This window comes from Giraffa tippelskirchi, chromosome 9, assembly GCF_054371585.1.
Source record: "Giraffa tippelskirchi isolate mGirTip1 chromosome 9, T2T-mGirTip1v1.2.pri, whole genome shotgun sequence".
NCBI classification, from domain to species: domain Eukaryota; kingdom Metazoa; phylum Chordata; class Mammalia; order Artiodactyla; family Giraffidae; genus Giraffa; species Giraffa tippelskirchi.
The window spans coordinates 66,453,353-66,475,428 of record NC_137283.1 but is presented as its reverse complement, the minus strand read 5'-3'; positions in this window follow the sequence as shown (position 1 = coordinate 66,475,428).

Here is a 22,076-nt window from a genome sequence, read left to right as displayed (position 1 = left end):
AACATCAAGGCTCCCTCCACACAGCTCTTTCTTCACGTTTGCTCTGCAGGAGAGAGCTCGCGAAACTAGGCCTTTCTTGACTCGGGAAGTGAGGACCTGCTCCCAGACCTATGGACCGGGCGTTTCCAGAGCTCCACGTTGCCTGCGCGCGGGAGGCCTGAAAACTCACTCTCTTGGGCTGCCTTTCCTCCCTCCAAGGAAGAGAGCCTGCCCAGCCGCCTTCTGGCTGAAAGTCACATCTGGCTGGGAAGTGGTAGTTGGGAAGTCAGTTTTCAGGGGCAATGTCCGCTAGGTGTACGTGCATGCCTAGGGTTCCCACACTGCCCAGAACACCAAGGTTCCCTTCACACAGCTCTTCCGTCACGGTAGCTCTGCAGGAGAGAGCTCGCAAAACTAGGCCTTTCTTGGCTCGGGAAGTGAATGCCTGTTTGCAGGCCTCTTGTACTGGCTTCTGCAGAGCCCCACACTTGCTGTGCGAGGGAGGCCTAAAAACCCCATCTCTGGGGCTGCCTTTCCTCCCTCCAAGGAAGAGAGCCGGCTCGGCCGCCTTCAAGCTGAAAGTCACATTGGGCTGGGAAGTGCTAGATGGGAAGTTAGTTTTCAGGGGCCATAGCCGCTGGGTGCACCTGTATGTGTACAGCCCCGATACTGCCCGGGAACATCAAGGCTCCCTCCACACAGCTCTGCCTTCACGTTAGCTCTGCAGGAGAGAGCTCGCGAAACTAGGCCTTTGTTGACTCGGGAAGTGAGGACCTGCTCGCAGACCTATGGACCGGGCGTTTCCAGAGCTCCACGTTGCCTGCGCGCGGGAGGCCTGAAAACTCACTCCCTGGGGCTGCCTTTCCTCCCTCCAAGGAAGAGAGCCTGCCCGGCCGCCTTCTGGCTGAAAGTCACATCTGGCTGGGAAGTGGTAGTTGGGAAGTCAGTTTTCAGGGGCCATGGCTGCTGGCTGCACGTTTACAGCTAGGCCTCCCACACTGCCCGGGAACATCAAGGCTCCCTCCACACAGCTCTTTCTTCACGTTTGCTCTGCAGGAGAGAGCTCGCGAAACTAGGCCTTTCTTGACTCGGGAAGTGAGGACCTGCTCCCAGACCTACGGACCGGGCGTTTCCAGAGCTCCACGTTGCCTGCGCGCGGGAGGCCTGAAAACTCACTCTCTGGGGCTGCCTTTCCTCCCTCCAAGGAAGAGAGCCTGCCCGGCCGCCTTCTGGCTGAAAGTCACATCTGGCTGGGAAGTGGTAGTTGGGAAGTCAGTTTTCAGGGGCAATGTCCGCTAGGTGTACGTGCATGCCTAGGGTTCCCACACTGCCCAGAACACCAAGGTTCCCTTCACACAGCTCTTCCGTCACGGTAGCTCTGCAGGAGAGAGCTCGCGAAACTAGGCCTTTCTTGGCTCGGGAAGTGACGACCTGTTTGCAGGCCTCTTGTACTGGCGTCTGCAGAGCCCCACACTTGCTGTGCGAGGGAGGCCTAAAAACCCAATCTCGGGGCTGCCTTTCCTCCCTCCAAGGAAGACAGCCTGCCCGGCCGCCTTCTGGCTGAAAGTCATATCTGGCTGGGAAGTGGTAGTTGGGAAGTCAGTTTTCAGGGGCAATGTCCGCTAGGTGTACGTGCATGCCTAGGGTTCCCACACTGCCCAGAACACCAAGGTTCCCTTCACACAGCTCTTCCGTCACGGTAGCTCTGCAGGAGAGAGCTCGCAAAACTAGGCCTTTCTTGGCTCGGGAAGTGAATGCCTGTTTGCAGGCCTCTTGTACTGGCTTCTGCAGAGCCCCACACTTGCTGTGCGAGGGAGGCCTAAAAACCCCATCTCTGGGGCTGCCTTTCCTCCCTCCAAGGAAGAGAGCCGGCTCGGCCGCCTTCAAGCTGAAAGTCACATTGGGCTGGGAAGTGCTAGATGGGAAGTTAGTTTTCAGGGGCCATAGCCGCTGGGTGCACCTGTATGTGTACAGCTCCGATACTGCCCGGGAACATCAAGGCTCCCTCCACACAGCTCTGCCTTCACGTTAGCTCTGCAGGAGAGAGCTCGCGAAACTAGGCCTTTCTTGACTCGGGAAGTGAGGACCTGCTCGCAGACCTATGGACCGGGCGTTTCCAGAGCTCCACGTTGCCTGCGCGCGGGAGGCCTGAAAACTCACTCTCTGGGGCTGCCTTTCCTCCCTCCAAGGAAGAGAGCCTGCCCGGCCGCCTTCTGGCTGAAAGTCACATCTGGCTGGGAAGTGGTAGTTGGGAAGTCAGTTTTCAGGGGCCATGGCTGCTGGCTGCACGTTTACAGCTAGGCCTCCCACACTGCCCGGGAACATCAAGGCTCCCTCCACACAGCTCTTTCTTCACGTTTGCTCTGCAGGAGAGAGCTCGCGAAACTAGGCCTTTCTTGACTCGGGAAGTGACGACCTGCTCCCAGACCTATGGACCGGGCGTTTCCAGAGCTCCACGTTGCTGCGCGCGGGAGGCCTGAAAACTCACTCTCTGGGGCTGCCTTTCCTTCCTCCAAGGAAGAGAGCCTGCCCGGCTGCCTTCTGGCTGAAAGTCACATCTGGCTGGGAAGTGGTAGTTGGGAAGTCAGTTTTCAGGGGCAATGTCTGCTAGGTGTACGTGCATGCCTAGGGTTCCCACACTGCCCAGAACACCAAGGTTCCCTTCACACAGCTCTTCCGTCTCGGTAGCTCTGCAGGAGAGAGCTCGCGAAACTAGGCCTTTCTTGGCTCGGGAAGTGACGACCTGTTTGCAGGCCTCTTGTACTGGCGTCTGCAGAGCCCCACACTTGCTGTGCGAGGGAGGCCTAAAAACCCAATCTCGGGGCTGCCTTTCCTCCCTCCAAGGAAGACAGCCTGCTCGGCCGCCTTCAAGCTGAAAGTCACATTGGGCTGGGAAGTGCTAGCTGCGAAGTCAGTTTTCAGGGGCCATAGCCGCTGGGTGCACGTGTATGTCGACGGCTCCCACGCTGCCCGAGAACATCAAGACTCCCTCCACACAGCTCTTCCATCACGTTTGCTCTGCAGGAGAGAGCTCGCGAAACTAGGCCTTTCTTGACTCGGGAAGTGAGGACCTGCTCCCAGACCTATGGACCGGGCGTTTCCAGAGCTCCACGTTGCCTGCGCGCGGGAGGCCTGAAAACTCACTCTCTGGGGCTGCCTTTCCTCCCTCCAAGGAAGAGAGCCTGCCCGGCCGCCTTCTGGCTGAAAGTCACATCTGGCTGGGAAGTGGTAGTTGGGAAGTCAGTTTTCAGGGGCAATGTCCGCTAGGTGTACGTGCATGCCTAGGGTTCCCACACTGCCCAGAACACCAAGGTTCCCTTCACACAGCTCTTCCGTCACGGTAGCTCTGCAGGAGAGAGCTCGCAAAACTAGGCCTTTCTTGGCTCGGGAAGTGAATGCCTGTTTGCAGGCCTCTTGTACTGGCTTCTGCAGAGCCCCACACTTGCTGTGCGAGGGAGGCCTAAAAACCCCATCTCTGGGGCTGCCTTTCCTCCCTCCAAGGAAGAGAGCCGGCTCGGCCGCCTTCAAGCTGAAAGTCACATTGGGCTGGGAAGTGCTAGATGGGAAGTTAGTTTTCAGGGGCCATAGCCGCTGGGTGCACCTGTATGTGTACAGCCCCGATACTGCCCGGGAACATCAAGGCTCCCTCCACACAGCTCTGCCTTCACGTTAGCTCTGCAGGAGAGAGCTCGCGAAACTAGGCCTTTCTTGACTCGGGAAGTGAGGACCTGCTCGCAGACCTATGGACCGGGCGTTTCCAGAGCTCCACGTTGCCTGCGCGGGAGGCCTGAAAACTCACTCCCTGGGGCTGCCTTTCCTCCCTCCAAAGAAGAGAGCCTGCCCGGCCGCCTTCTGGCTGAAAGTCACATCTGGCTGGGAAGTGGTAGTTGGGAAGTCAGTTTTCAAGGGCCATGGCTGCTGGCTGCACGTTTACAGCTAGGCCTCCCACACTGCCCGGGAACATCAAGGCTCCCTCCACACAGCTCTTTCTTCACGTTTGCTCTGCAGGAGAGAGCTCGCGAAACTAGGCCTTTCTTGACTCGGGAAGTGAGGACCTGCTCCCAGACCTATGGACCGGGCGTTTCCAGAGCTCCACGTTGCCTGCGCGCGGGAGGCCTGAAAACTCACTCTCTGGGGCTGCCTTTCCTCCCTCCAAGGAAGAGAGCCTGCCCGGCCGCCTTCTGGCTGAAAGTCACATCTGGCTGGGAAGTGGTAGTTGGGAAGTCAGTTTTCAGGGGCAATGTCCGCTAGGTGTACGTGCATGCCTAGGGTTCCCACACTGCCCAGAACACCAAGGTTCCCTTCACACAGCTCTTCCGTCACGGTAGCTCTGCAGGAGAGAGCTCGCGAAACTAGGCCTTTCTTGGCTCGGGAAGTGACGACCTGTTTGCAGGCCTCTTGTACTGGCGTCTGCAGAGCCCCACACTTGCTGTGCGAGGGAGGCCTAAAAACCCAATCTCGGGGCTGCCTTTCCTCCCTCCAAGGAAGACAGCCTGCCCGGGCGCCTTCTGGCTGAAAGTCACATCTGGCTGGGAAGTGGTAGTTGGGAAGTCAGTTTTCAGGGGCAATGTCCGCTAGGTGTACGTGCATGCCTAGGGTTCCCACACTGCCCAGAACACCAAGGTTCCCTTCACACAGCTCTTCCGTCACGGTAGCTCTGCAGGAGAGAGCTCGCAAAACTAGGCCTTTCTTGGCTCGGGAAGTGAATGCCTGTTTGCAGGCCTCTTGTACTGGCTTCTGCAGAGCCCCACACTTGCTGTGCGAGGGAGGCCTAAAAACCCCATCTCTGGGGCTGCCTTTCCTCCCTCCAAGGAAGAGAGCCGGCTCGGCCGCCTTCAAGCTGAAAGTCACATTGGGCTGGGAAGTGCTAGATGGGAAGTTAGTTTTCAGGGGCCATAGCCGCTGGGTGCACCTGTATGTGTACAGCCCCGATACTGGCCGGGAACATCAAGGCTCCATCCACACAGCTCTGCCTTCACGTTAGCTCTGGAGGAGAGAGCTCGCGAAACTAGGCCTTTCTTGACTCGGGAAGTGAGGACCTGCTCGCAGACCTATGGACCGGGCGTTTCCAGAGCTCCACATTGCCTGCGCGGGAGGCCTGAAAACTCACTCCCTGGGGCTGCCTTTCCTCCCTCCAAAGAAGAGAGCCTGCCCGGCCGCCTTCTGGCTGAAAGTCACATCTGGCTGGGAAGTGGTAGTTGGGAAGTCAGTTTTCAGGGGCCATGGCTGCTGGCTGCACGTTTACAGCTAGGCCTCCCACACTGCCCGGGAACATCAAGGCTCCCTCCACACAGCTTTTTCTTCACGTTTGCTCTGCAGGAGAGAGCTCGCGAAACTAGGCCTTTCTTGACTCGGGAAGTGAGGACCTGCTCCCAGACCTATGGACCGGGCGTTTCCAGAGCTCCACGTTGCCTGCGCGCGGGAGGCCTGAAAACTCACTCTCTGGGGCTGCCTTTCCTCCCTCCAAGGAAGAGTGCCTGCCCGGCCGCCTTCTGGCTGAAAGTCACATCTGGCTGGGAAGTGGTAGTTGGGAAGTCAGTTTTCAGGGGCAATGTCCGCTAGGTGTACGTGCATGCCTAGGGTTCCCACACTGCCCAGAACACCAAGGTTCCCTTCACACAGCTCTTCCGTCACGGTAGCTCTGCAGGAGAGAGCTCGCGAAACTAGGCCTTTCTTGGCTCGGGAAGTGACGACCTGTTTGCAGGCCTCTTGTACTGGCGTCTGCAGAGCCCCACACTTGCTGTGCGAGGGAGGCCTAAAAACCCAATCTCGGGGCTGCCTTTCCTCCCTCCAAGGAAGACAGCCTGCCCGGCAGCCTTCTGGCTGAAAGTCACATCTGGCTGGGAAGTGGTAGTTGGGAAGTCAGTTTTCAGGGGCCATGGCTGCTGGCTGCACGTTTACAGCTAGGCCTCCCACACTGCCCGGGAACATCAAGGCTCCCTCCACACAGCTCTTTCTTCACGTTTGCTCTGCAGGAGAGAGCTCGCGAAACTAGGCCTTTCTTGACTCGGGAAGTGACGACCTGCTCCCAGGCCTATGGACCGGGCGTTTCCAGAGCTCCACGTTGCTGCGCGCGGGAGGCCTGAAAACTCACTCTCTGGGGCTGCCTTTCCTCCCTCCAAGGAAGAGAGCCTGCCCGGCCGCCTTCTGGCTGAAAGTCACATCTGGCTGGGAAGTGGTAGTTGGGAAGTCAGTTTTCAAGGGCAATGTCCGCTAGGTGTACGTGCATGCCTAGGGTTCCCACACTGCCCAGAACACCAAGGTTCCCTTCACACAGCTCTTCCGTCACGGTAGCTCTGCAGGAGAGAGCTCGCGAAACTAGGCCTTTCTTGGCTCGGGAAGTGACGACCTGTTTGCAGGCCTCTTGTACTGGCGTCTGCAGAGCCCCACACTTGCTGTGCGAGGGAGGCCTAAAAACCCCATCTCGGGGCTGCCTTTCCTCCCTCCAAGGAAGACAGCCTGCCCGGCCGCCTTCTGGCTGAAAGTCACATCTGGCTGGGAAGTGGTAGTTGGGAAGTCAGTTTTCAGGGGCAATGTCCGCTAGGTGTACGTGCATGCCTAGGGTTCCCACACTGCCCAGAACACCAAGGTTCCCTTCACACAGCTCTTCCGTCACGGTAGCTCTGCAGGAGAGAGCTCGCAAAACTAGGCCTTTCTTGGCTCGGGAAGTGAATGCCTGTTTGCAGGCCTCTTGTACTGGCTTCTGCAGAGCCCCACACTTGCTGTGCGAGGGAGGCCTAAAAACCCCATCTCTGGGGCTGCCTTTCCTCCCTCCAAGGAAGAGAGCCGGCTCGGCCGCCTTCAAGCTGAAAGTCACATTGGGCTGGGAAGTGCTAGATGGGAAGTTAGTTTTCAGGGGCCATAGCCGCTGGGTGCACCTGTATGTGTACAGCCCCGATACTGCCCGGGAACATCAAGGCTCCCTCCACACAGCTCTGCCTTCACGTTAGCTCTGCAGGAGAGAGCTGGCGAAACTAGGCCTTTCTTGACTCGGGAAGTGAGGACCTGCTCGCAGACCTATGGACCGGGCGTTTCCAGAGCTCCACGTTGCCTGCGCGCGGGAGGCCTGAAAACTCACTCTCTGGGGCTGCCTTTCCTCCCTCCAAGGAAGAGAGCCTGCCCGGCCGCCTTCTGGCTGAAAGTCACATCTGGCTGGGAAGTGGTAGTTGGGAAGTCAGTTTTCAGGGGCCATGGCTGCTGGCTGCACGTTTACAGCTAGGCCTCCCACACTGCCCGGGAACATCAAGGCTCCCTCCACACAGCTCTTTCTTCACGTTTGCTCTGCAGGAGAGAGCTCGCGAAACTAGGCCTTTCTTGACTCGGGAAGTGAGGACCTGCTCGCAGACCTATGGACCGGGCGTTTCCAGAGCTCCACGTTGCCTGCGCGCGGGAGGCCTGAAAACTCACTCCCTGGGGCTGCCTTTCCTCCCTCCAAGGAAGAGAGCCTGCCCGGCCGCCTTCTGGCTGAAAGTCAAATCTGGCTGGGAAGTGGTAGTTGGGAAGTCAGTTTTCAGGGGCCATGGCTGCTGGCTGCACGTTTACAGCTAGGCCTCCCACACTGCCCGGGAACATCAAGGCTCCCTCCACACAGCTCTTTCTTCACGTTTGCTCTGCAGGAGAGAGCTCGCGAAACTAGGCCTTTCTTGACTCGGGAAGTGAGGACCTGCTCCCAGACCTATGGACCGGGCGTTTCCAGAGCTCCACGTTGCCTGCGCGCGGGAGGCCTGAAAACTCACTCTCTGGGGCTGCCTTTCCTCCCTCCAAGGAAGAGAGCCTGCCCGGCCGCCTTCTGGCTGAAAGTCACATCTGGCTGGGAAGTGGTAGTTGGGAAGTCAGTTTTCAGGGGCAATGTCCGCTAGGTGTACGTGCATGCCTAGGGTTCCCACACTGCCCAGAACACCAAGGTTCCCTTCACACAGCTCTTCCGTCACGGTAGCTCTGCAGGAGAGAGCTCGCGAAACTAGGCCTTTCTTGGCTCGGGAAGTGAATGCCTGTTTGCAGGCCTCTTGTACTGGCTTCTGCAGAGCCCCACACTTGCTGTGCGAGGGAGGCCTAAAAACCCCATCTCTGGGGCTGCCTTTCCTCCCTCCAAGGAAGAGAGCCGGCTCGGCCGCCTTCAAGCTGAAAGTCACATTGGGCTGGGAAGTGCTAGATGGGAAGTTAGTTTTCAGGGGCCATAGCCGCTGGGTGCACCTGTATGTGTACAGCCCCGATACTGCCCGGGAACATCAAGGCTCCCTCCACACAGCTCTGCCTTCACGTTAGCTCTGCAGGAGAGAGCTCGCGAAACTAGGCCTTTCTTGACTCGGGAAGTGAGGACCTGCTCGCAGACCTATGGACCGGGCGTTTCCAGAGCTCCACGTTGCCTGCGCGCGGGAGGCCTGAAAACTCACTCTCTGGGGCTGCCTTTCCTCCCTCCAAGGAAGAGAGCCTGCCCGGCCGCCTTCTGGCTGAAAGTCACATCTGGCTGGGAAGTGGTAGTTGGGAAGTCAGTTTTCAGGGGCCATGGCTGCTGGCTGCACGTTTACAGCTAGGCCTCCCACACTGCCCGGGAACATCAAGGCTCCCTCCACACAGCTCTTTCTTCACGTTTGCTCTGCAGGAGAGAGCTCGCGAAACTAGGCCTTTCTTGACTCGGGAAGTGAGGACCTGCTCCCAGACCTATGGACCGGGCGTTTCCAGAGCTCCACGTTGCCTGCGCGCGAGAGGCCTGAAAACTCACTCTCTGGGGCTGCCTTTCCTCCCTCCAAGGAAGAGAGCCTGCCCGGCCGCCTTCTGGCTGAAAGTCACATCTGGCTGGGAAGTGGTAGTTGGGAAGTCAGTTTTCAGGGGCAATGTCCGCTAGGTGTACGTGCATGCCTAGGGTTCCCACACTGCCCAGAACACCAAGGTTCCCTTCACACAGCTCTTCCGTCACGGTAGCTCTGCAGGAGAGAGCTCGCGAAACTAGGCCTTTCTTGGCTCGGGAAGTGACGACCTGTTTGCAGGCCTCTTGTACTGGCGTCTGCAGAGCCCCACACTTGCTGTGCGAGGGGGGCCTAAAAACCCAATCTCGGGGCTGCCTTTCCTCCCTCCAAGGAAGACAGCCTGCCCGGGCGCCTTCTGGCTGAAAGTCACATCTGGCTGGGAAGTGGTAGTTGGGAAGTCAGTTTTCAGGGGCAATGTCCGCTAGGTGTACGTGCATGCCTAGGGTTCCCACACTGCCCAGAACACCAAGGTTCCCTTCACACAGCTCTTCCGTCACGGTAGCTCTGCAGGAGAGAGCTCGCAAAACTAGGCCTTTCTTGGCTCGGGAAGTGAATGCCTGTTTGCAGGCCTCTTGTACTGGCTTCTGCAGAGCCCCACACTTGCTGTGCGAGGGAGGCCTAAAAACCCCATCTCTGGGGCTGCCTTTCCTCCCTCCAAGGAAGAGAGCCGGCTCGGCCGCCTTCAAGCTGAAAGTCACATTGGGCTGGGAAGTGCTAGATGGGAAGTTAGTTTTCAGGGGCCATAGCCGCTGGGTGCACCTGTATGTGTACAGCCCCGATACTGGCCGGGAACATCAAGGCTCCATCCACACAGCTCTGCCTTCACGTTAGCTCTGGAGGAGAGAGCTCGCGAAACTAGGCCTTTCTTGACTCGGGAAGTGAGGACCTGCTCGCAGACCTATGGACCGGGCGTTTCCAGAGCTCCACATTGCCTGCGCGGGAGGCCTGAAAACTCACTCCCTGGGGCTGCCTTTCCTCCCTCCAAAGAAGAGAGCCTGCCCGGCCGCCTTCTGGCTGAAAGTCACATCTGGCTGGGAAGTGGTAGTTGGGAAGTCAGTTTTCAGGGGCCATGGCTGCTGGCTGCACGTTTACAGCTAGGCCTCCCACACTGCCCGGGAACATCAAGGCTCCCTCCACACAGCTTTTTCTTCACGTTTGCTCTGCAGGAGAGAGCTCGCGAAACTAGGCCTTTCTTGACTCGGGAAGTGAGGACCTGCTCCCAGACCTATGGACCGGGCGTTTCCAGAGCTCCACGTTGCCTGCGCGCGGGAGGCCTGAAAACTCACTCTCTGGGGCTGCCTTTCCTCCCTCCAAGGAAGAGAGCCTGCCCGGCCGCCTTCTGGCTGAAAGTCACATCTGGCTGGGAAGTGGTAGTTGGGAAGTCAGTTTTCAGGGGCAATGTCCGCTAGGTGTACGTGCATGCCTAGGGTTCCCACACTGCCCAGAACACCAAGGTTCCCTTCACACAGCTCTTCCGTCACGGTAGCTCTGCAGGAGAGAGCTCGCGAAACTAGGCCTTTCTTGGCTCGGGAAGTGACGACCTGTTTGCAGGCCTCTTGTACTGGCGTCTGCAGAGCCCCACACTTGCTGTGCGAGGGAGGCCTAAAAACCCAATCTCGGGGCTGCCTTTCCTCCCTCCAAGGAAGACAGCCTGCCCGGCAGCCTTCTGGCTGAAAGTCACATCTGGCTGGGAAGTGGTAGTTGGGAAGTCAGTTTTCAGGGGCCATGGCTGCTGGCTGCACGTTTACAGCTAGGCCTCCCACACTGCCCGGGAACATCAAGGCTCCCTCCACACAGCTCTTTCTTCACGTTTGCTCTGCAGGAGAGAGCTCGCGAAACTAGGCCTTTCTTGACTCGGGAAGTGACGACCTGCTCCCAGGCCTATGGACCGGGCGTTTCCAGAGCTCCACGTTGCTGCGCGCGGGAGGCCTGAAAACTCACTCTCTGGGGCTGCCTTTCCTCCCTCCAAGGAAGAGAGCCTGCCCGGCCGCCTTCTGGCTGAAAGTCACATCTGGCTGGGAAGTGGTAGTTGGGAAGTCAGTTTTCAGGGGCAATGTCCGCTAGGTGTACGTGCATGCCTAGGGTTCCCACACTGCCCAGAACACCAAGGTTCCCTTCACACAGCTCTTCCGTCACGGTAGCTCTGCAGGAGAGAGCTCGCAAAACTAGGCCTTTCTTGGCTCGGGAAGTGACGACCTGTTTGCAGGCCTCTTGTACTGGCGTCTGCAGAGCCCCACACTTGCTGTGCGAGGGAGGCCTAAAAACCCCATCTCGGGGCTGCCTTTCCTCCCTCCAAGGAAGACAGCCTGCCCGGCCGCCTTCTGGCTGAAAGTCACATCTGGCTGGGAAGTGGTAGTTGGGAAGTCAGTTTTCAGGGGCAATGTCCGCTAGGTGTACGTGCATGCCTAGGGTTCCCACACTGCCCAGAACACCAAGGTTCCCTTCACACAGCTCTTCCGTCACGGTAGCTCTGCAGGAGAGAGCTCGCAAAACTAGGCCTTTCTTGGCTCGGGAAGTGAATGCCTGTTTGCAGGCCTCTTGTACTGGCTTCTGCAGAGCCCCACACTTGCTGTGCGAGGGAGGCCTAAAAACCCCATCTCTGGGGCTGCCTTTCCTCCCTCCAAGGAAGAGAGCCGGCTCGGCCGCCTTCAAGCTGAAAGTCACATTGGGCTGGGAAGTGCTAGATGGGAAGTTAGTTTTCAGGGGCCATAGCCGCTGGGTGCACCTGTATGTGTACAGCCCCGATACTGCCCGGGAACATCAAGGCTCCCTCCACACAGCTCTGCCTTCACGTTAGCTCTGCAGGAGAGAGCTCGCGAAACTAGGCCTTTCTTGACTCGGGAAGTGAGGACCTGCTCGCAGACCTATGGACCGGGCGTTTCCAGAGCTCCACGTTGCCTGCGCGCGGGAGGCCTGAAAACTCACTCCCTGGGGCTGCCTTTCCTCCCTCCAAGGAAGAGAGCCTGCCCGGCCGCCTTCTGGCTGAAAGTCACATCTGGCTGGGAAGTGGTAGTTGGGAAGTCAGTTTTCAGGGGCCATGGCTGCTGGCTGCACGTTTACAGCTAGGCCTCCCACACTGCCCGGGAACATCAAGGCTCCCTCCACACAGCTCTTTCTTCACGTTTGCTCTGCAGGAGAGAGCTCGCGAAACTAGGCCTTTCTTGACTCGGGAAGTGAGGACCTGCTCCCAGACCTATGGACCGGGCGTTTCCAGAGCTCCACGTTGCCTGCGCGCGGGAGGCCTGAAAACTCACTCTCTGGGGCTGCCTTTCCTCCCTCCAAGGAAGAGAGCCTGCCCGGCCGCCTTCTGGCTGAAAGTCACATCTGGCTGGGAAGTGGTAGTTGGGAAGTCAGTTTTCAGGGGCAATGTCCGCTAGGTGTACGTGCATGCCTAGGGTTCCCACACTGCCCAGAACACCAAGGTTCCCTTCACACAGCTCTTCCGTCACGGTAGCTCTGCAGGAGAGAGCTCGCGAAACTAGGCCTTTCTTGGCTTGAGAAGTGACGACCTGTTTGCAGGCCTCTTGTACTGGCGTCTGCAGAGCCCCACACTTGCTGTGCGAGGGAGGCCTAAAAACCCAATCTCGGGGCTGCCTTTCCTCCCTCCAAGGAAGACAGCCTGCCCGGCCGCCTTCTGGCTGAAAGTCACATCTGGCTGGGAAGTGGTAGTTGGGAAGTCAGTTTTCAGGGGCAATGTCCGCTAGGTGTACGTGCATGCCTAGGGTTCCCACACTGCCCAGAACACCAAGGTTCCCTTCACACAGCTCTTCCGTCACGGTAGCTCTGCAGGAGAGAGCTCGCAAAACTAGGCCTTTCTTGGCTCGGGAAGTGAATGCCTGTTTGCAGGCCTCTTGTACTGGCTTCTGCAGAGCCCCACACTTGCTGTGCGTGGGAGGCCTAAAAACCCCATCTCTGGGGCTGCCTTTCCTCCCTCCAAGGAAGAGAGCCGGCTCGGCCGCCTTCAAGCTGAAAGTCACATTGGGCTGGGAAGTGCTAGATGGGAAGTTAGTTTTCAGGGGCCATAGCCGCTGGGTGCACCTGTATGTGTACAGCCCCGATACTGCCCGGGAACATCAAGGCTCCATCCACACAGCTCTGCCTTCATGTTAGCTCTGCAGGAGAGAGCTCGCGAAACTAGGCCTTTCTTGACTCGGGAAGTGAGGACCTGCTCGCAGACCTATGGACCGGGCGTTTCCAGAGCTCCACGTTGCCTGCGCGCGGGAGGCCTGAAAACTCACTCCCTGGGGCTGCCTTTCCTCCCTCCAAGGAAGAGAGCCTGCATGGCCGCCTTCTGGCTGAAAGTCAAATCTGGCTGGGAAGTGGTAGTTGGGAAGTCAGTTTTCAGGGGCCATGGCTGCTGGCTGCACGTTTACAGCTAGGCCTCTCACACTGCCCGAGAACATCAAGGCTCCCTCCACACAGCTCTTTCTTCACGTTTGCTCTGCAGGAGAGAGCTCGCGAAACTAGGCCTTTCTTGACTCGGGAAGTGAGGACCTGCTCCCAGACCTATGGACCGGGCGTTTCCAGAGCTCCACGTTGCCTGCGCGCGGGAGGCCTGAAAACTCACTCTCTGGGGCTGCCTTTCCTCCCTCCAAGGAAGAGAGCCTGCCCGGCCGCCTTCTGGCTGAAAGTCACATCTGGCTGGGAAGTGGTAGTTGGGAAGTCAGTTTTCAGGGGCAATGTCCGCTAGGTGTACGTGCATGCCTAGGGTTCCCACACTGCCCAGAACACCAAGGTTCCCTTCACACAGCTCTTCCGTCACGGTAGTTCTGCAGGAGAGAGCTCGCGAAACTAGGCCTTTCTTGGCTCGGGAAGTGACGACCTGTTTGCAGGCCTCTTGTACTGGCGTCTGCAGAGCCCCACACTTGCTGTGCGAGGGAGGCCTAAAAACCCAATCTCGGGGCTGCCTTTCCTCCCTCCAAGGAAGACAGCCTGCCCGGCCGCCTTCTGGCTGAAAGTCACATCTGGCTGGGAAGTGGTAGTTGGGAAGTCAGTTTTCAGGGGCAATGTCCGCTAGGTGTACGTGCATGCCTAGGGTTCCCACACTGCCCAGAACACCAAGGTTCCCTTCACACAGCTCTTCCGTCACGGTAGCTCTGCAGGAGAGAGCTCGCAAAACTAGGCCTTTCCTGGCTCGGGAAGTGAATGCCTGTTTGCAGGCCTCTTGTACTGGCTTCTGCAGAGCCCCACACTTGCTGTGCGAGGGAGGCCTAAAAACCCCATCTCTGGGGCTGCCTTTCCTCCCTCCAAGGAAGAGAGCCGGCTCGGCCGCCTTCAAGCTGAAAGTCACATTGGGCTGGGAAGTGCTAGATGGGAAGTTAGTTTTCAGGGGCCATAGCCGCTGGGTGCACCTGTATGTGTACAGCCCCGATACTGCCCGGGAACATCAAGGCTCCCTCCACACAGCTCTGCCTTCACGTTAGCTCTGCAGGAGAGAGCTCGCGAAACTAGGCCTTTCTTGACTCTGGAAGTGAGGACCTGCTCGCAGACCTATGGACCGGGCGTTTCCAGAGCTCCACGTTGCCTGCGCGCGGGAGGCCTGAAAACTCACTCCCGGGGGCTGCCTTTCCTCCCTCCAAGGAAGAGAGCCTGCACGGCCGCCTTCTGGCTGAAAGTCAAATCTGGCTGGGAAGTGGTAGTTGGGAAGTCACTTTTCAGGGGCCATGGCTGCTGGCTGCACGTTTACAGCTAGGCCTCCCACACTGCCCGGGAACATCAAGGCTCCCTCCACACAGCTCTTTCTTCACGTTTGCTCTGCAGGAGAGAGCTCGCGAAACTAGGCCTTTCTTGACTCGGGAAGTGAGGACCTGCTCCCAGACCTATGGACCGGGCGTTTCCAGAGCTCCACGTTGCCTGCGCGCGGGAGGCCTGAAAACTCACTCTCTGGGGCTGCCTTTCCTCCCTCCAAGGAAGAGAGCCTGCCCGGCCGCCTTCTGGCTGAAAGTCACATCTGGCTGGGAAGTGGTAGTTGGGAAGTCAGTTTTCAGGGGCAATGTCCGCTAGGTGTACGTGCATGCCTAGGGTTCCCACACTGCCCAGAACACCAAGGTTCCCTTCACACAGCTCTTCCGTCACGGTAGCTCTGCAGGAGAGAGCTCGCGAAACTAGGGCTTTCTAGGCTCGGGAAGTGACGACCTGTTTGCAGGCCTCTTGTACTGGCGTCTGCAGAGCCCCACACTTGCTGTGCGAGGGAGGCCTAAAAACCCAATCTCGGGGCTGCCTTTCCTCCCTCCAAGGAAGACGGCCTGCCCGGCCGCCTTCTGGCTGAAAGTCACATCTGGCTGGGAAGTGGTAGTTGGGAAGTCAGTTTTCAGGGGCAATGTCCGCTAGGTGTACGTGCATGCCTAGGGTTCCCACACTGCCCAGAACACCAAGGTTCCCTTCACACAGCTCTTCCGTCACGGTAGCTCTGCAGGAGAGAGCTCGCAAAACTAGGCCTTTCTTGGCTCGGGAAGTGAATGCCTGTTTGCAGGCCTCTTGTACTGGCTTCTGCAGAGCCCCACACTTGCTGTGCGAGGGAGGCCTAAAAACCCCATCTCTGGGGCTGCCTTTCCTCCCTCCAAGGAAGAGAGCCGGCTCGGCCGCCTTCAAGCTGAAAGTCACATTGGGCTGGGAAGTGCTAGATGGGAAGTTAGTTTTCAGGGGCCATAGCCGCTGGGTGCACCTGTATGTGTACAGCCCCGATACTGCCCGGGAACATCAAGGCTCCCTCCACACAGCTCTGCCTTCACGTTAGCTCTGCAGGAGAGAGCTCGCGAAACTAGGCCTTTCTTGACTCGGGAAGTGAGGACCTGCTCGCAGACCTATGGACCGGGCGTTTCCAGAGCTCCACGTTGCCTGCGCGTGGGAGGCCTGAAAACTCACTCCCTGGGGCTGCCTTTCCTCCCTCCAAGGAAGAGAGCCTGCCCGGCCGCCTTCTGGCTGAAAATCAAATCTGGCTGGGAAGTGGTAGTTGGGAAGTCAGTTTTCAGGGGCCATGGCTGCTGGCTGCACGTTTACAGCTAGGCCTCCCACACTGCCCGGGAACATCAAGGCTCCCTCCACACAGCTCTTTCTTCACGTTTGCTCTGCAGGAGAGAGCTCGCGAAACTAGGCCTTTCTTGACTCGGGAAGTGAGGACCTGCTCCCAGACCTATGGACCGGGCGTTTCCAGAGCTCCACGTTGCCTGCGCGCGGGAGGCCTGAAAACTCACTCTCTGGGGCTGCCTTTCCTCCCTCCAAGGAAGAGAGCCTGCCCGGCCGCCTTCTGGCTGAAAGTCACATCTGGCTGGGAAGTGGTAGTTGGGAAGTCAGTTTTCAGGGGCAATGTCCGCTAGGTGTACGTGCATGCCTAGGGTTCCCACACTGCCCAGAACACCAAGGTTCCCTTCACACAGCTCTTCCGTCACAGTAGCTCTGCAGGAGAGAGCTCGCGAAACTAGGCCTTTCTTGGCTCGGGAAGTGACGACCTGTTTGCAGGCCTCTTGTACTGGCGTCTGCAGAGCCCCACACTTGCTGTGCGAGGGAGGCCTAAAAACCCAATCTCGGGGCTGCCTTTCCTCCCTCCAAGGAAGACAGCCTGCCCGGCCGCCTTCTGGCTGAAAGTCACATCTGGCTGGGAAGTGGTAGTTGGGAAGTCAGTTTTCAGGGGCAATGTCCGCTAGGTGTACGTGCATGCCTAGGGATCCCACACTGCCCAGAACACCAAGGTTCCCTTCACACAGCTCTTCCGTCACGGTAGCTCTGCAGGAGAGAGCTCGCAAAACTAGGCCTTTCTTGGCTCGGGAAGTGAATGCCTGTTTGCAGGCCTCTTGTACTGGCTTCTGCAGAGCCCCACACTTGCTGTGCGAGGGAGGCCTAAAAACCCCATCTCTGGGGCTGCCTTTCCTCCCTCCAAGGAAGAGAGCCGGCTCGGCCGCCTTCAAGCTGAAAGTCACATTGGGCTGGGAAGTGCTAGATGGGAAGTTAGTTTTCAGGGGCCATAGCCGCTGGGTGCACCTGTATGTGTACAGCCCCGATACTGCCCGGGAACATCAAGGCTCCCTCCACACAGCTCTGCCTTCACGTTAGCTCTGCAGGAGAGAGCTCGCGAAACTAGGCCTTTCTTGACTCGGGAAGTGAGGACCTGCTCGCAGACCTATGGACCGGGCGTTTCCAGAGCTCCACGTTGCCTGCGCGCGGGAGGCCTGAAAACTCACTCCCTGGGGCTGCCTTTCCTCCCTCCAAGGAAGAGAGCCTGCCCGGCCGCCTTCTGGCTGAAAGTCACATCTGGCTGGGAAGTGGTAGTTGGGAAGTCAGTTTTCAGGGGCCATGGCTGCTGGCTGCACGTTTACAGCTAGGCCTCCCACACTGCCCGGGAACATCAAGGCTCCCTCCACACAGCTCTTTCTTCACGTTTGCTCTGCAGGAGAGAGCTCGCGAAACTAGGCCTTTCTTGACTCGGGAAGTGAGGACCTGCTCCCAGACCTATGGACCGGGCGTTTCCAGAGCTCCACGTTGCCTGCGCGCGGGAGGCCTGAAAACTCACTCTCTGGGGCTGCCTTTCCTCCCTCCAAGGAAGAGAGCCTGCCCGGCCGCCTTCTGGCTGAAAGTCACATCTGGCTGGGAAGTGGTAGTTGGGAAGTCAGTTTTCAGGGGCAATGTCCGCTAGGTGTACGTGCATGCCTAGGGTTCCCACACTGCCCAGAACACCAAGGTTCCCTTCACACAGCTCTTCCGTCACGGTAGCTCTGCAGGAGAGAGCTCGCGAAACTAGGCCTTTCTTGGCTTGAGAAGTGACGACCTGTTTGCAGGCCTCTTGTACTGGCGTCTGCAGAGCCCCACACTTGCTGTGCGAGGGAGGCCTAAAAACCCAATCTCGGGGCTGCCTTTCCTCCCTCCAAGGAAGACAGCCTGCCCGGCCGCCTTCTGGCTGAAAGTCACATCTGGCTGGGAAGTGGTAGTTGGGAAGTCAGTTTTCAGGGGCAATGTCCGCTAGGTGTACGTGCATGCCTAGGGTTCCCACACTGCCCAGAACACCAAGGTTCCCTTCACACAGCTCTTCCGTCACGGTAGCTCTGCAGGAGAGAGCTCGCAAAACTAGGCCTTTCTTGGCTCGGGAAGTGAATGCCTGTTTGCAGGCCTCTTGTACTGGCTTCTGCAGAGCCCCACACTTGCTGTGCGTGGGAGGCCTAAAAACCCCATCTCTGGGGCTGCCTTTCCTCCCTCCAAGGAAGAGAGCCGGCTCGGCCGCCTTCAAGCTGAAAGTCACATTGGGCTGGGAAGTGCTAGATGGGAAGTTAGTTTTCAGGGGCCATAGCCGCTGGGTGCACCTGTATGTGTACAGCCCCGATACTGCCCGGGAACATCAAGGCTCCATCCACACAGCTCTGCCTTCATGTTAGCTCTGCAGGAGAGAGCTCGCGAAACTAGGCCTTTCTTGACTCGGGAAGTGAGGACCTGCTCGCAGACCTATGGACCGGGCGTTTCCAGAGCTCCACGTTGCCTGCGCGCGGGAGGCCTGAAAACTCACTCCCTGGGGCTGCCTTTCCTCCCTCCAAGGAAGAGAGCCTGCATGGCCGCCTTCTGGCTGAAAGTCAAATCTGGCTGGGAAGTGGTAGTTGGGAAGTCAGTTTTCAGGGGCCATGGCTGCTGGCTGCACGTTTACAGCTAGGCCTCTCACACTGCCCGAGAACATCAAGGCTCCCTCCACACAGCTCTTTCTTCACGTTTGCTCTGCAGGAGAGAGCTCGCGAAACTAGGCCTTTCTTGACTCGGGAAGTGAGGACCTGCTCCCAGACCTATGGACCGGGCGTTTCCAGAGCTCCACGTTGCCTGCGCGCGGGAGGCCTGAAAACTCACTCTCTGGGGCTGCCTTTCCTCCCTCCAAGGAAGAGAGCCTGCCCGGCCGCCTTCTGGCTGAAAGTCACATCTGGCTGGGAAGTGGTAGTTGGGAAGTCAGTTTTCAGGGGCAATGTCCGCTAGGTGTACGTGCATGCCTAGGGTTCCCACACTGCCCAGAACACCAAGGTTCCCTTCACACAGCTCTTCCGTCACGGTAGTTCTGCAGGAGAGAGCTCGCGAAACTAGGCCTTTCTTGGCTCGGGAAGTGACGACCTGTTTGCAGGCCTCTTGTACTGGCGTCTGCAGAGCCCCACACTTGCTGTGCGAGGGAGGCCTAAAAACCCAATCTCGGGGCTGCCTTTCCTCCCTCCAAGGAAGACAGCCTGCCCGGCCGCCTTCTGGCTGAAAGTCACATCTGGCTGGGAAGTGGTAGTTGGGAAGTCAGTTTTCAGGGGCAATGTCCGCTAGGTGTACGTGCATGCCTAGGGTTCCCACACTGCCCAGAACACCAAGGTTCCCTTCACACAGCTCTTCCGTCACGGTAGCTCTGCAGGAGAGAGCTCGCAAAACTAGGCCTTTCCTGGCTCGGGAAGTGAATGCCTGTTTGCAGGCCTCTTGTACTGGCTTCTGCAGAGCCCCACACTTGCTGTGCGAGGGAGGCCTAAAAACCCCATCTCTGGGGCTGCCTTTCCTCCCTCCAAGGAAGAGAGCCGGCTCGGCCGCCTTCAAGCTGAAAGTCACATTGGGCTGGGAAGTGCTAGATGGGAAGTTAGTTTTCAGGGGCCATAGCCGCTGGGTGCACCTGTATGTGTACAGCCCCGATACTGCCCGGGAACATCAAGGCTCCCTCCACACAGCTCTGCCTTCACGTTAGCTCTGCAGGAGAGAGCTCGCGAAACTAGGCCTTTCTTGACTCTGGAAGTGAGGACCTGCTCGCAGACCTATGGACCGGGCGTTTCCAGAGCTCCACGTTGCCTGCGCGCGGGAGGCCTGAAAACTCACTCCCGGGGGCTGCCTTTCCTCCCTCCAAGGAAGAGAGCCTGCACGGCCGCCTTCTGGCTGAAAGTCAAATCTGGCTGGGAAGTGGTAGTTGGGAAGTCACTTTTCAGGGGCCATGGCTGCTGGCTGCACGTTTACAGCTAGGCCTCCCACACTGCCCGGGAACATCAAGGCTCCCTCCACACAGCTCTTTCTTCACGTTTGCTCTGCAGGAGAGAGCTCGCGAAACTAGGCCTTTCTTGACTCGGGAAGTGAGGACCTGCTCCCAGACCTATGGACCGGGCGTTTCCAGAGCTCCACGTTGCCTGCGCGCGGGAGGCCTGAAAACTCACTCTCTGGGGCTGCCTTTCCTCCCTCCAAGGAAGAGAGCCTGCCCGGCCGCCTTCTGGCTGAAAGTCACATCTGGCTGGGAAGTGGTAGTTGGGAAGTCAGTTTTCAGGGGCAATGTCCGCTAGGTGTACGTGCATGCCTAGGGTTCCCACACTGCCCAGAACACCAAGGTTCCCTTCACACAGCTCTTCCGTCACGGTAGCTCTGCAGGAGAGAGCTCGCGAAACTAGGGCTTTCTAGGCTCGGGAAGTGACGACCTGTTTGCAGGCCTCTTGTACTGGCGTCTGCAGAGCCCCACACTTGCTGTGCGAGGGAGGCCTAAAAACCCAATCTCGGGGCTGCCTTTCCTCCCTCCAAGGAAGACGGCCTGCCCGGCCGCCTTCTGGCTGAAAGTCACATCTGGCTGGGAAGTGGTAGTTGGGAAGTCAGTTTTCAGGGGCAATGTCCGCTAGGTGTACGTGCATGCCTAGGGTTCCCACACTGCCCAGAACACCAAGGTTCCCTTCACACAGCTCTTCCGTCACGGTAGCTCTGCAGGAGAGAGCTCGCAAAACTAGGCCTTTCTTGGCTCGGGAAGTGAATGCCTGTTTGCAGGCCTCTTGTACTGGCTTCTGCAGAGCCCCACACTTGCTGTGCGAGGGAGGCCTAAAAACCCCATCTCTGGGGCTGCCTTTCCTCCCTCCAAGGAAGAGAGCCGGCTCGGCCGCCTTCAAGCTGAAAGTCACATTGGGCTGGGAAGTGCTAGATGGGAAGTTAGTTTTCAGGGGCCATAGCCGCTGGGTGCACCTGTATGTGTACAGCCCCGATACTGCCCGGGAACATCAAGGCTCCCTCCACACAGCTCTGCCTTCACGTTAGCTCTGCAGGAGAGAGCTCGCGAAACTAGGCCTTTCTTGACTCGGGAAGTGAGGACCTGCTCGCAGACCTATGGACCGGGCGTTTCCAGAGCTCCACGTTGCCTGCGCGTGGGAGGCCTGAAAACTCACTCCCTGGGGCTGCCTTTCCTCCCTCCAAGGAAGAGAGCCTGCCCGGCCGCCTTCTGGCTGAAAATCAAATCTGGCTGGGAAGTGGTAGTTGGGAAGTCAGTTTTCAGGGGCCATGGCTGCTGGCTGCACGTTTACAGCTAGGCCTCCCACACTGCCCGGGAACATCAAGGCTCCCTCCACACAGCTCTTTCTTCACGTTTGCTCTGCAGGAGAGAGCTCGCGAAACTAGGCCTTTCTTGACTCGGGAAGTGAGGACCTGCTCCCAGACCTATGGACCGGGCGTTTCCAGAGCTCCACGTTGCCTGCGCGCGGGAGGCCTGAAAACTCACTCTCTGGGGCTGCCTTTCCTCCCTCCAAGGAAGAGAGCCTGCCCGGCCGCCTTCTGGCTGAAAGTCACATCTGGCTGGGAAGTGGTAGTTGGGAAGTCAGTTTTCAGGGGCAATGTCCGCTAGGTGTACGTGCATGCCTAGGGTTCCCACACTGCCCAGAACACCAAGGTTCCCTTCACACAGCTCTTCCGTCACAGTAGCTCTGCAGGAGAGAGCTCGCGAAACTAGGCCTTTCTTGGCTCGGGAAGTGACGACCTGTTTGCAGGCCTCTTGTACTGGCGTCTGCAGAGCCCCACACTTGCTGTGCGAGGGAGGCCTAAAAACCCCATCTCTGGGGCTGCCTTTCCTCCCTCCAAGGAAGACAGCCTGCCCGGCCGCCTTCTGGCTGAAAGTCACATCTGGCTGGGAAGTGGTAGTTGGGAAGTCAGTTTTCAGGGGCAATGTCCGCTAGGTGTACGTGCATGCCTAGGGATCCCACACTGCCCAGAACACCAAGGTTCCCTTCACACAGCTCTTCCGTCACGGTAGCTCTGCAGGAGAGAGCTCGCAAAACTAGGCCTTTCTTGGCTCGGGAAGTGAATGCCTGTTTGCAGGCCTCTTGTACTGGCTTCTGCAGAGCCCCACACTTGCTGTGCGAGGGAGGCCTAAAAACCCCATCTCTGGGGCTGCCTTTCCTCCCTCCAAGGAAGAGAGCCGGCTCGGCCGCCTTCAAGCTGAAAGTCACATTGGGCTGGGAAGTGCTAGATGGGAAGTTAGTTTTCAGGGGCCATAGCCGCTGGGTGCACCTGTATGTGTACAGCCCCGATACTGCCCGGGAACATCAAGGCTCCCTCCACACAGCTCTGCCTTCACGTTAGCTCTGCAGGAGAGAGCTCGCGAAACTAGGCCTTTCTTGACTCGGGAAG